A 15189-nucleotide genomic window follows, 5' to 3' on the forward strand; every position below is an offset into this window, starting at 1 on the left:
AAGGAAAATAAATGATGGAGGTTTAGGGTGGAGAATATAAAATTCTCATATCTTGTGGTAAAGAGTCAAAAGTTAATGTCTGCTGTTCATGGAATAAGATATAGGAGATTCTACATGTATTTAAAGTTATGAAATTCTTGGGGCACCTGGGTGGCTCAGTCGTTAAGCCTCTGCCTTTGGCTCAGGTCATGATCCCAGGGTCCTGGGATCGAGCCCCGCGACAGGCTCCCTGCTCTGCGGGAAGACTGCTTCTCCCTCTCCCACTCCCCTGCTCGTGTTCCCTCTCCCGCTGTGTCTCTCTCTGTCAAATAAATAAATAAAATTTTTAAAGTTATAAAGTTCTTAATAGAATAGCTAATCATAATAATCTCACTTAAAACATTAGAGTATGGGGATAGTAGCAATGGTTGGGGGGTGGGTATATAAATAAGCTAAATTTCATCTGTGTCTGTGCGAATTAAAGAATATTTGCAAGAATTACAAGTATAAGGAATGAAGATTAACTAATGCAGTCACTAAGACAAGTAAAAGCAAGAATGGTTTCCAGTAACTGCCTCTGGAGCAAGAACCTGAAGTGGGATACTGTTGCTTTAGATTATGTGCACGTCTTATATTAACTGAAATTCCAATGTAAGTCTACTCCTTAAAAATGCGTTATTACATCTAAAAGGAAAAAAAAAGATGTTCAAATTCAGAGACAGTTTGTTAAAAGTATCTTTTTCAAAATCTTACTTAAAAAAAACAACTGAAATATGTATTGGAGGCACAGTGATTCCTCTCTGGCAAATATGCTGAGGAATCAAAAATATGCCTTGTAATTTCACCTTAGTTTCCCACTTTTCCATATGTTCCATTGTTCACTTTTGCATCCAATTTTAACACATTAAAATGTGATTTGCTATTCATCAGCTACATAAAAAATGACTTCAGAATATATTCAAAATACCAAATACAACAGAAAATCTTTTTTCAAGTTAAAATACCCAAAACAATTATACAGTAATGAAATAAATCTGCATTGCCCAAATTATTTTTTGGTTTGCAACATGCTACTAATATCATAAAAATGGTTACCAATACCAACGAAGACTAATAATAGTAAACATATTGGGCTTCTAGTACATACCAAACACCATGCTAAGATCCTCATTTGCAATATTTAACCTTCACAAAAATTCTATGAAATAGGCAATAATAATAACTCCATTTTCCAAAGGAATGAACAAAGTTTCAGAATGATTACATAATTTGCCTATGATTATATAGCTAGAATGCCTTAAAACTGAGATATAAACTCTAGTTGTCTAACAACTATGTGTTTAATTACTTTTTTGATCCCTGCTATTCCAAGCTCCAAGTATCACTGGTAGAAAAGTTGCCTTCTTATCTATTCTGAGGCTTCAACTTTCTTGCCCCGTTTGTGGTGACGAGACTCTAGTTGTCATAGCTGCTTTTGCAAATGTATAAACATAGATAATTTAGCTTGATTTTTAAAGTCTTTAGTAATCATAAATTTACAATATATTTATAAGTTTCATAGCCAAAATTTGCAAAGACTTTTATTTAAGTACTAATATCTAGTAAGGGCAAGAATTCAGGGAAGTGGGACCTTGGCTATCAACTCCGGGTAGTAATTAAAGTTGGTAAAACATCTCCAGAGGGAAATTTAGTCTGAAACTTTAAAATTTATTTATTTATTTATTTATTTATTTATTTATTTATTTGACAGAGAGATAGAGAGCACAAGGAGGCAGAGCGGCAGGCAGAGAGAAAGGGAGAAGCAGGTTCTCTGCTGAGCAGGGAGCCTGATGCAGGGCTCGATCCCAGGACCCTGGGATCATGACCTGAGCCAAAGGCAGCCGCTTAAGTGACTGAGCCACCCAGGCGCCCCTAGTCTGAAACTTTAAAAATAGTTTTTATCCTTTTATTCTACAATTCTACTTCTGGAAATCTTTCATTAGCTCCAAGTAAATTCACCGTAGTTGGGTTAGAATATGAAAACAAATAAACTAACAAACAAGCATGTTAAGTGTTTACCAGCAAGAAGACAGTTTAAAAACTATACTGTTTCAGTTCAATGATGTAATATGCAGTTATTATAGGTGAGGCTGTATAAGAATATTTTATGGCATGGTTAATGCCAAGAGAAAAGTGAATTCCTCAAGGTGGGACTACAGGAATGTTTCTTTTTCATTTTTGTGTGTTATAAATTGTATCCAAATGTTTAAGCATTTGTTTTTTGAAATAAAAATTAATGCTCAAAAATTTTTGTTCTTGTGATGAGAACTTTTAAGATCTCATTAAAAAATTGTAACTGTGTACGGGGAAGTATGTTAATGAAACCTACTGTAATGGCCATTTTGCAGTATATACACATATCAAATTATGATGTTGTACACATCAACTAATACATTATTTTAATTACACCTCAATTTAAAAAAATAAGAATAGTAATTACTCAAGCAAGATATCCTAATATGGGTTACATGGATCTATAGACATCAATAGGGATCCAGGAATCTTCTGAAACGTTATGCAAAATATCCAGTGTCTGGGAGTTTGCATATTCTTCTGTAGAGAATAATATCTTACATCGATTCTCAAAAGTGGCCAATAACTCAACTGAGTTTCACAACTATTAATCCAAAAGCTGCATATGAATAAAATTAATTTAATTTGCAATTTCTTTGATAATATGGACAACTCTAATATTCAAGGTAAATTATTTATATATTATAAGTCATCATCACCAACTAAAACAAATCTTTTAATGTCTATAGTTACAGAGATAATATCAAAATTTTTTTGTGGCATTGGATTTCTTAAGTATTTATTATATGTTTCATCTATCACTGAGTAAAATTTATAATAAAAGTACTCTTTAATTATACAAGTAAGTCCAGATTAACAAATCTACTTAACAGAGTTAAGATTGCAACAAGCTTAAATAACCAAATGCATATATATATATGGATAAAACCAGGTATATGGCAATATAGAGTGAGATCAAGAAACATTACATTTAATATAATCTAAAATACTACCTGCAAGATTGTTACTATTTTTCATTCAAAAGATAAAGTATATGTTATGATTACCTCATTTATAGCTTTTTATTTGAAATTTTAGAAGATTCTGTGGTAAATATGTACAACACCAATTTTATTCCAAAAAAAAAAAAGAAAGAAAATGGCACAGGACAGTACTTTAAAACAGAAATATTTCAGTTTACAAAGCTTTTTTTTTTTGCAGGTATAGTACTAACTTAATTCTCAAAATGATTGTTTGTCATCATTAGTCCAGTTTTATAAACAACAATACTAAAGTTCAGAGGAGTTAAATCATCATTATTAAGTCACTCAGACAAGAAATAGCAGAGCAGGGCATCTCACATACAGGTCTCTTGTTCCCAAATCCAGAGAATTTAACAAAGATATGTGTTATGAATTGACTTCCACACATCGACCTCTAAATACATGTAATATATTATCATTATCATTATTATTATTATTATATTTTTAAAGAAGTAAATCTTTATTTCCTCATTTCACAAATGGAGCTGGCTGAGTTGGTTGCTTTTTGGTGATTAGTCAAAGAGATCATATCCCATATCCTCCTTCAACTCCTTGGTTTCTTCCTTTGCTTCAACCTTGGTTGGGGCTGCAGCAGCAACAGGGGTAGGGGTGGTGGCAGTGATTATGGGGCAGCAACCAAGGGTGCAGCTGCCACAATTGCAGATAGATCATCCAAGAAGGCCTTGACCTTTTCAGCAAGTGAGAAGATGTAATCAGTCTACACAGACAAAGCCGGGACCCGCCTGTATCCACTATGTTAAAATAGGGTACTGATGCAACAGCTGGGTAACCAATCTGCAGACAGATGCTGGCAACACTGTGGACACCTTTCAGGAAGCAAGAATGTAGTTTCCTCTGTGTTGCCAAAACACATCAAGGTTATAGATGCTGCCACTGTCAAATACCTGCTTGGATGACCAGCCCAAAGGAGAAGGGGGAGATGTTCAGCAGTGTGGCTTCACTGGCTCCCAGTTTGGCTCTAGTCTTAATCAGCTGTACACCACTCAGGATTTCAATGGTGCCCCTGGAGATGCCTAAAGCCTGAAAGAAGGAGGTTTTCTCAGTATTCTGGGCTGGCACAGTGACTTCACATGGAGCCATGGCACTGGCACAGGTCCCCGTTTGAACCATATTGTCCAATAACATGTCCCTGATCTCAGCGAGGTCCTTTGGGAACACAAAGCCCACATTCCCCTGAATATGAAGCAACAGTTTCTCCAGAGCTGGGTTGTCTTCCAGACACCTTCAGATGGCCTCGTGCATCATAACATGTCATATCATTAACAAGATATCAAATAGAAAATGCCACTGATTTCCATTAATTTTATGCATGTGAATAAATGTTTATATTTTAGCTAACATTTTGACCAATAGAAGAGTACTTGTATAATTTTTTAACATAAGGTATTATGTGGACATGTAACATTACTGTCTCTGATCAAAGAGTTAATGATTTTAGGGAAATCAGATGTCTGAAAGGTTCACCAAGGATGTCTGAATGTATGTGCAGAAACATACACAGGGCATAAATAGAGAGTAGCAGTGGCATTACTCTGTGCTCATGGTAAATAAATGATTCATCAACAACCTGACAAATATAATTTAAATCCACAGCTTCTCTGTAGATTTATGTTAAATATTCATTCTCTTTTACATAAACAAAATCTGGAGGTCTCCATAGGTTTAGAAGAATAATGATCACTACCTAAACCATACTATGAAATATAAAAGCAAATTCTTTGGACTATTTTAGGAAATTAACAACCTCATAACTTTGAGAAGAAAATAACTAAACATATTTTCAATGTAGAGTATATAAAATTCCCTCTTTGTTTGCCTATTGATTAGAAACTTGTGCTTAAACCTCTCAAGGAAGCAAAATATCTATGTAACCCAGTATTTCCATGTAAATAAACCATGAGAGATTAAAAAGAAAAAAAAAGAAACATTGACACTGGCAGAAAAAAATGTTAAGCATTTTTAATGAGAATACTGAAGCCAAACATACTGTATTCTTTGGTTCTAGGTAAACTTCATGTGGATGAAAACCTTAATGAAATTAGATCTAATTAACAGATTTTTATTAACAAAAAATGTTGTTAAAAATGGGTCTGTGAAATGTAGTATGTTTTAATTCGAATTAATAGTAATGAGGTTCTGAGAGCTTAGTTATTTACTTCACCCAGAGATATGCCCCCTTAAATTATGGTTTCTAAGCAATTTTTTTTTTTTGGTTTCTCAGCAATTTGACAGATACCACTGGCTTGTTGCCATTGTTTCTGCACTACAGTTTGAGGGGGACTGAAAGACTGAAGCAAGCTGCTATGAAGATCTGTGTTTTGTGATATAAAGAGGTAAAGAAAAGTGACTTTGTGATTGAACAGGGAAGCTACAAAATTAACAGTAAAATTACTCTCTAGTGATTCAAATGCTGTCTGAAAACATATGGAGTATAAATAATTGGAATATAGAAATTAATATTTAACTTAGAATAAAAATAGAATTAGCGATAAGTGATTAGATTATGGATATATTTAAAGGTAGAAGCACCAAGATTTCACGATTAATTTAATATGGGGAAAGAGAAAAGCACAAAATGCAACCCTAAGTTTTTGGTCTTGTGCAAATGGATGGATGGATGGTGGTGTGTCCAGCTGAGGTAGTAAAGGCTATGGGTTGGGCAGGTCTGAAAGTGGGAAAGGCATGTTAAATGTGAGATGTCTATTAGACATTCAGGCAAACATATCCAGTAGGCAGTTGGATATGCAAGTTTGAAACTCAGGAGAGAGGACTGGAGTGGAGGTAGAAATTTTGAAGTTGTTGGAATATAGATGATATTTAAAACCCTGCCACTGCTCAGGTCATCAAGAAAGAGAATGTACTTAGAGATGAGGAATGATGAAATCCAAAGCCTGGTTACACTTATGGTTAATGTTAGGAAGTATAAATATACCATAGAAATGAAAATGTTCACTGATAAGCAATAAATCTCAGTCACCTATCAACTACTATTTTGGAACCCTTTCCCAGCCCCAGTATGTCTGCTTCTCCAGTCTTCCATTTGCTAGGTACCGCTATAATGGCCTTTGGCTATCTAAGTTCTTCTGTCCTTCATCTTCACTTTTCACTCTTCTTTCATGCCCACCTTACCAGAACTGCTCTAATTTTTCTGTACAAATTATTCTCAATCCTCACAAATTCTTTCTTTCTAACAGATATTAGTCCAGGGCACTGAAGTCGGGCCTCACCCACGTATCTGTGAATTTCCATCAAAAAGAAGTTCTACATAACTTATGTGTTTCCATATATAAATAAACTCATACATAAGTCCATAATATATCTAATGGAAAATAAATGAATATAAAATGTACAGTAATATTTTGTTACAGGAGACCATAGACATAAGATTTACAACTTTCATGTTTTAATGCTTAGGAACCATAGTATTATTCTATCTAAATGAATACAGTCACATAAAGTGATGAATTACAAGTAGAGCCACATTTTTAATGTATACTTATATTAGAAAAAGAATCATATATATAAACATTTTGTGTGACAGGCAGGGACTTTTCCATTTCTCTCTCCATTTGTTATTCTTCCATAGTAAGTACGGCACAGCTTGTCTAGTTTGAGAAGAACAAGGCAGGGAGGCTAGTGGGAGCTAAAATGTAGTCTGTGTTTACTAACAAAGCCCTGTGTCCAGGTGTGGTTTTATACAAAGAAAACTGACATCCTTTTATTAGTACAAAGGGAAAATTCTTTCACCAAGCTGGGACTGGCAGGGCCATGCTTAACTAGGAAAAGTGTGTAGCAGCAGTTTAGAGTATCAGCAGGGGAAAAATGGTATATTCATAGTTTAATTAAAGATAGTTTATTGAAGGGATCATTTAAAGAAGTATGCCAAAAATCTAAGAGATGAGGAAGCACTCAGGAGGTAGAAACGATGGTAATTTATAACCCTAAGTATAAAGGGACAAGGTGAATGTTACCAGATACTGGGAAAAGCTGAAGTGGTGGCAGAAGCACTGCCTGATAGAGGTTCTAATTAGAGGTAGGACAATGTCAGAAGGGGGCAAGAATAATATAAATATCCAGACCCATTCTTCTCCCCCTCCCCCCCCATCTTTGACAGTTGCTGAACACAACTGCAATCCAGAAGGAAAGACAGATGGAGTGATGTAACATATTAAGGTCAGCCTCTCAGGGCCCACAGCAAGAGCAAAGATAGATAATTGTTTGCTAATTTATAAATGATACATTTATAAACACTGTGGCATTATTTTATGTTAAAGATAATTTCTTATAAAGTGAGATTATTAAACCTTACTTATATTACAAATTTATTATCTCCAGTTGCGTGGTTTTAAGTGCTACAATCAATAATTTTTATAACTCACTAAGAATAAACTAATAGAAAATAAAGTTAAAAAGAAAAGGTACTAATTAATTAAAAAAATAAATATGAGAGACTAAATCTCATTGGAAGGGAAAATATATAGTAAAGGTAGTGGGTTAATCCCTTATAAAACTAGTACGAAGATTAAGGGGTGCCTGGGTGGCTCAGTCAGTTAAGCATCTGACTCTTGGTTTCTCAGGGTTGTGAGATCAAGCCCTGAGTCAGGCTCTGTGCTCAGTGCAGAGTTTGCTTCTCTCTCTCCCCTTCTGTCCTCCCCTTGTTCACACATGCATGCTCTCTCTCTTTCACTCCCTCAAATAAATAAATAAAATCCTTAAAAATACATATTAAAATTAAAAAAATAAAACTACTACGAAGATTAAAAGACAAAAGTAGTAAAAATGCTTATGATTACAAAATTGGTTAAGGGATACACAAAGATAAAATTCTGTAAAATATAACATCAAAAATATACAATGCAGGAAGGGAAATAAAAATGTTGAGCTTTAGAATGAAATCAAACTTAAGTTGTTATCAACTTAAAATAAACTGTTAAAAACGGTTATATGCAAACTTCATGGTAACCACAAAGTAAAAACCTATAGTAAATATTCAAAAGATAAAAAGAAAGGAATATAAGCATACCACCAAAGAAAGTAATCTAACCACAAAGGAAGAGAGCAGCAGAAAAAGAAAGAAACAGAGAGGAAATACAAAAATAGCCATAAAACAATTACCAAAATGGCAATAATCACAGACCTCTCAATAATTAATTTAAATGTAAATGGACTAAATTCTCCAATCAAATACATACAGTAGTTGAATGGATTAAAACAAAATAAAAAACAAAACAAATAAACAAAACAAGACCTACCTATATGCTGCCTACAAGAGACTCACTTAACATGTAAGGACACACAGACTGAAAGTGAAGGAATGGAAAAAGATGTCTCAAGAAAATGGAAACCCAAAGAAAGCTGGAGTAGCTATGCTTATATCAAACAAAACAGAATTTAAACCAAATACTGTAATAAGAGACAAAGAAGGGTGTGGCATAATAATAAAGAGGTTAATCCAACAAAAGAATATAACATTTGTAAATATTTATGCACCCAACATTGGAGAACCAAAATATATAAAACAAATATTAACTGACCTAAAGGGAGAAATAGACAGCAATAGAATAAGAGTAGGGAATTGAATACCCATTTACGTCAATGAATAGATCATCCAGACAGAAAATTAGTAAGAAAATATCAGCCTTAAATGAAACGTTAGAACAGATAGACTTAACAGGTATTTATAGAATATTCCATCTAAAGGAATAGAATACAGCTTCTTTCTCAAGTGCACATGGAAGATTTTCCAAGATAAATCATATGTTAGGTCACAAGACAAGTCTTAATAGATTCAAGAGGATTGAAATCATATCAAACATCTCTATGACCACAGTGGTATGAAACTAGAAATTAAGTACATAAATAAAAGTGGAAAATTCACAAATATGTGGACATTAAACAACATGCTACTAAACAACTAATGGCTCAAAAAAGAAATTAAAAAAGAAATCATAATTATACCTTGAGACAAACAAAAATAGAATGTAACATACCAAACTTTATGGGATACAACAAAAAGCAGCTTGAAGAGGGAAGTTCATAGCAAAAAAGACCTACCTCAAGAAACAAAAAAGTCTCAAATAAAGAAAAAAACAACCAACTTTACACCTCACAGAGTTAGAAAAAGAAGAACAAATAATGTGGAAAGTTAATAGAAGGAAATAACAAAGAGTAGAGAAGAAATAAATGAAATAGAGACTAAAAGAAGAAAGATCAATTAACCTAAGAGATGGTTCTTTAAAAAAAATAAAGAAAATTGATAACCCTGTAGCTACACTCACTAAGAAAAAAGAAGAGAAGGGACTCAAAGTCAGAAATGAAGAGGAAATACTATAACTGATACCACAGAAATACAAGTAATCATAAGAGACTACTATGAACAATTATACTCTAGCAGATTGGACAACCTAGAAGAAATGGATAAATTCTTAGAAATATACAACTTACAAAGACTGAATCATGATGAAATAGAAAATCTTCGCAGACAGATTACAAGGAAGGAGATTAAATATGTAATCAAAAAACCTCCCACCAAACAAAAGCCCAGAACCAGACAGCCTCGCAGGTGAATTCTACCAAACAGTCAAAGAAAAATTAATGCCTATCCTTCTCAAAGTTTTCCAAAAATAGAAGAGAGAACTCTTCCAAGCTCATTTTAAAAAGCCGCCATTACCATGATACCAAAACCAGAAAAGGATTCCACAGAAAAGAAAATGTAGGTCAATATCCTTGATAAGCACAGATATAAAAATCCTCAACAAATTTTTAGTAAAATGAATTCAACAATAAATTAAAAGGATCATAGATCATGATCAAGTAGGATTTAATCCAGGAATGCAAGGAAGGTTCAACATTTGCCTATTAATGTGATATACCACATTAACAAGAGGAAGGATAAAAATCATATGATCATCTCAATAGATATAGAAAAGCTTTTGATAAAATTCAACATTCATTTATGATTAAAAACTCTCAACAAAGCAGATATAGAGAAAACGTACCTCAACATAAGAAAGACCATATATGACAAGCCCATAGTTAACATCATACTCAATGGTGAAAAACTGAGAGCTTTCCTCTAAGAACAGCAGCAATACAAGAATGCTCACTCTTACCACTTTTATTCAACACACTATTGAAAACCCTAGCCACAGTAATTAGGCATTAAAAACAAATAACAGGGAGCCTGGGTGGCTCAGTCATTGATCCCGGGGTCCTGGGATCGAGCCCCACATTGGGAGTCCCTGCTCCATGGAAGCCTCCTTCTCCCTCTCCCACTCCCCCTGCTTGTGTTCCCTCTCTAGTGGTCTCTCTTTCTCTCTGTCAAATAAATAAATAAAATCTCTAAAAATAAAAATAAATAACAAATATCCAAATTCAGAAGGAAGAAGTAAAACTGTCACTATTTGCAAATAGAATATTATATATAGAAAACCCTAAAGATTCTATCAAAAAACAGTTAGAATAATCAAATTCATTAAAGCTGAAGGATACAAAATCAATACATAGAGTAATCTGTTGCATTTCCATACAATAATAAAAAACTATCAGAAATAGAAATTAAGAAAATAATCCCATTTACAATTGCATCAAAAAGAATAAAATGCCCAGGAATAAACTTAACCAAGGAAGTGAAAAACCTGTATATTGAAAACTACAAGAAATTAATGAAAGTTGAAGAGACACTAATAAATGTAAAGGTATTCTGTGCTCATGGATTGGAAGAAGTCATATTTTTAAATGCCCATAAACCCAAAGCAATCTACTGATTCAATGCAATCCCTATTATAATCCCAATGCCATTTTTCATAGAAATACAACAAATAATGCTAAAATTTGTATGGAACCACAAAAAACTGCAAATAGCCAAAGCAATCTTGAAAAAGATAAACAAACTGAAGGTATAACACTCCCTGATTTCAAACTGTATTACAAAGCTGTAGTAATTAAACTACTATGATATAGGCATAAAAACAGACACACAGATCAATGGAACAGAACAGAAAGCAGAGAAATAAACCTATGCATAAATAGTCAATTAATTTACAACAAAGGAACCAAGAATATACAGTGGGGCAAGAATAGTCTTTAGCATAATTGGTGCTGGGAAAATTGGACAGCCACACGCAAAATAATGAAACTGAACCACTTTATACCATACACAAAAATTAACTCAGAATGGGTTAAAGACTTGAAAATAAAGTCTTAAATCCATTTAAATCTTCAAACTTCTAGAAATCTTAAAACTCCTAGAAGAAAACATAGGTGATAAGCTCCTTGACATAGGTCTTGGTGATGATTTTTTAAGTCTGGTGTCAAAAGCAAAAGCAACAAAATAAAAAATAAAAAAGTGAGAGTACAACGAACTAAAAACCTTTTCACAGAAAAGTAAACCATCAGCAAAATAAAAAGGCAATCCACCAAATGGGAGAAAATATTTGAAAATCTGATGAAGACTAATGTCCAAAATATATAAAGAATTCCTACAACACAATGGCAAAAAAGCAAGCAATCCAATGACAAAATGGGCAGATCTGAATGGATATTTTTCCAAAGAAGACATACAGATGGCCAATAGACACATGAGAAAATACTCAACATCATTAATTATCAGGGTAATGCAAAACAAAACTACAATTAGATATCATCTCACACCTGTTAGAAACCTGTTAGGCTATTATCAAAAAGACAAGACATAACAAGTGTTGGCAAGGATACAGAGAAAAGGGTACCCTTTGTACACCGTTGTTGGGAATGAAAATTTGTGTAGTAATTATGGAAAACAGTATGGAATGTTCCTCAAAAATCAAAAAGAGAACTACCATATGATTTAGCAATTCTACTTCTGACTACTTATCTGAGGAAAACAAAAAGAATAACTCTAAAAGATAATGTGCTGCCAACTGTTCACAGTGTATTATTTACAGGAGCCAAGATATGGTAGCAACCTAAGTATCCATCCATGGATGACTGGATAAAGAAAATATGGGATACACATACACACACACACATACATATATGTGTATGTATCACATATGGTACCCATCGACCTTGAAGGCATTACACTAAGTGAAATAAGTTAGAGAAAAACAAATACCATATCATCTGTCTTATATGTGGAATCTAAAATAAAATAAAAATAAAAACCAATCTCATAGATACAAAGAATAGAGTGGTGGTTACCAGAGGCAGAGGGATGGGGGGGTGGGAGAAATGCTTACACTCTTTGTTTGTTTGTGTTTTAGTTTAAATAAATTGAATAGTGTGTGTGTCTGTGTGTGTGTGTGTGTGTGTGTGTGTGTGTGTGTGTGTATAAAGGTGTAGGAGTATTATGGGAACAATATTGAGAATGATGGCTGGAGAGAAGCAACGTAATTTTTTTTTATTTTAAAAAGAAATGAACAAAAATAACCTCTGAGACAACTTGCAAGGATGCCAGCAGGAAGGCACAGAAGTCACCTTGAAAAGGCTCCACTGGTCAAATGGATAATTTGAGCATCAGAGGAAACAGTCAACAGAACTAAAGACAAACTACAGAATGGGAGAAGATATTTGCAAAGGACATATCAGATAAAGGGCTAGTATCCAAAATCTATAAAGAACTTATCAAACTCAACACCCAAAGAACAAATGATCCAATCAAGAAATGGGCAGAAGACATGAACAGACATTTCTCCAAAGACATACAAATGTCCAAAAGACACATGAAAAAATGTTCCACAATCACTTGGCATCAGGAAATACAGCAATACCACCTCATACCAGTCAGACTGTCTAAAATTAACAAGACAGGAAACAACAAATGTTGGTGAGGATGTGGAGAAAGGGGAACCCTCTTACATTGTTGGTGGAAATGCAAGCTGGCGCAGCCACTCTGGAAAACAGTATAAAGGTTCCTCAAGAAGTTCAAAATAGAGCTACCCTACGACCCAGCAATTAAACTACTAGGTGTTTACTCCAAAGATCCAAATGTAGTGATCCGAAGGGGCACCTGCACCCCATTCTTCATAGCAGCAATGTCCACAATAACCAAACTGTGGAAAGAGCTAAAATAGCCATCAACAAATGAATGGATAAAGATGTGTATATATATATATACACACACACACACACACAATGGAATATTACTCAGCCATCAGAAAGGATGAATACTTACCATTTACATCGACATGGATGGAACTGGAGGGTATTAGGGTAAGCGAAAAAAGTCAATCGTAGAAAGACAATTATCATATGGTTTCACTTATAGGTGGAATATAAGAAAAGGGCAGAGGACAATAGAGGAAGGGAGGGAAAACAGAATGGGAAGTCATCAGAGAGGGAGAAAAACCATGAGAGACTCTTAACTATAGGAAACAAACTGAGGGTTGCTGGAGGGGAGGTGGGTGGGGACATAGGGTTACTGGGTGATGGGCATTAAGGAGGGCACGTGATGTGATGAGCACTAAATGTTAATGCAACTAATAAATTATTGAACACTATATCTGAAGCTAACAACATACTATAAGTTGGCTAACTGAATTTAAATTAAAAAAAGATAAATATACACATGTGTGTTTTAGATAAGGGAAGAAAATAATCCATTCACCTCTCATTAATTTGAAGAAACAGAAAAATATCTGTATATTTGTTTTACTTTTTAAATTCAACACACTGACAGTTTGCCAACCCAGCTTTTTGAGATGTTTCAAAAAAATAATCAGAGCCACAGGCTTGGTATAAAACCTGACTCTTCTTGTGGAACTTCTTGCCTTGGAGTGGAAACGTGTATTGACTTTGACATGCCAATAAAGTTACACGGAAAGAAATTGGGTTAAAATTGCATTCACTGTGTAACAGTAAAAACCTATGCAACAAAATTAGGTGAACAGTAGTGATATTCTTAACATAGAAATCCTTTCTAAATGCTATTACCACCAAAGACACAAGGCACATGTAATCACAGTCAAAAAAAAAAAAGAAAAAGAAATCTATCACACTTTCCAATTTCACATGGTGAAATGCATCTACTCACTGGATGTTTCATTAACAGAAAGAACTGTGAAGAGAAGGCACCCTGAGGTATAAACTTTCATCTATTATTTACTGCAGTTCAAGTTAATTTTCTGTTTAAAACATTGTTTCTCTCCATACCTTCATACCACATAAATATAAAAGCATAGTCATATTACTTTCCTACTGTAGTACAGTGCTACTTCATAGTAGAGGTTCAGGGAATATTAAATGACTATTTCAAGAATTCCTGAATCTGGTTTAAGAAAATGGAAGCATTTGCATAGGTGGATTTTTTCCCCACACTAAGTACTGTAAACCTGAGTTCAACTTTATGATATTTAAGACTTCTAGAAATGACCAAATGAAAGAGGAAAAAAATATGTATATTCATCTTGGATAATATAAAGCCCACCTCATGAACTTTTTAGAATATGTATTAATATATGTTTGTATTTATATTTATATAAAGTATACAATCATAGACACAAAAATATTTGAAATATATGCAGAATTAAGTGGCGCCTGGGTGGCTCAGATGGTTAAGTGCCTGCCTTCGGCTCAGGTCATGATCCCAGGGTCCTGAGATCGAGTCCCACATCCGACTCCCTGCTCAGTGGAGAGTCTGCTTTTCCCTCTTCCTCTGCCTCTAACCCTGCTTGTGCTCTCTCTCTCTCTCTCTCAAATGAATAAATAAAATCTTTAAAAAAAAGAAATATATATAGAATTAAAAAATATAAAACTATTTTTGAAATTACTTTTTAATTAGGCTTCTGAAATGGGATGAATGTGTGTTGATGATTGATAAGTAGATTTTTTATGACTTTTTTTATTTCATTATGTTATGTTAATCACCATACAGTACATCATTAGTTTTTGATGTAGTGTTCCATGATTCATTGTTTGCATATTACACCCAGTGCTCCATTCAATCTGTGCCCTCTTTAATACCCATCACCATCCCCCCACCCCCCTCCCTTTTAGAACCCTCAGTTTGTTTCTCAGAGTCCATAGTTTCTCATGGTTCATCTTCCCCTCCGACTTCCCCCCCTTCATTTTTCTCTTCCTGCTATCTTCTTCTTTTTTTTAACATATAATGTATTAT

At 34.1% G+C, this 15189-nt stretch overlaps 1 protein-coding gene and 1 pseudogene across 5 annotated transcripts in view; both read right to left on the bottom strand.

Moving 5' to 3' along the window:
• Positions 1 to 15189, bottom strand: part of MARCHF1 (membrane associated ring-CH-type finger 1) — an 858143-nt gene that overhangs the window by 496032 nt on the left and 346922 nt on the right. The window lies entirely within an intron of this gene.
• LOC112825793 (large ribosomal subunit protein uL10 pseudogene) lies at positions 3587 to 4406 on the bottom strand (annotated as a pseudogene).

This window comes from Callorhinus ursinus, unplaced genomic scaffold (assembly GCF_003265705.2).
Source record: "Callorhinus ursinus isolate GAN/ISIS: 27379988/994484 unplaced genomic scaffold, GSC_fseal_2.0 scaffold4, whole genome shotgun sequence".
In the NCBI taxonomy this organism is placed as follows: Eukaryota; Metazoa; Chordata; class Mammalia; order Carnivora; family Otariidae; genus Callorhinus; species Callorhinus ursinus.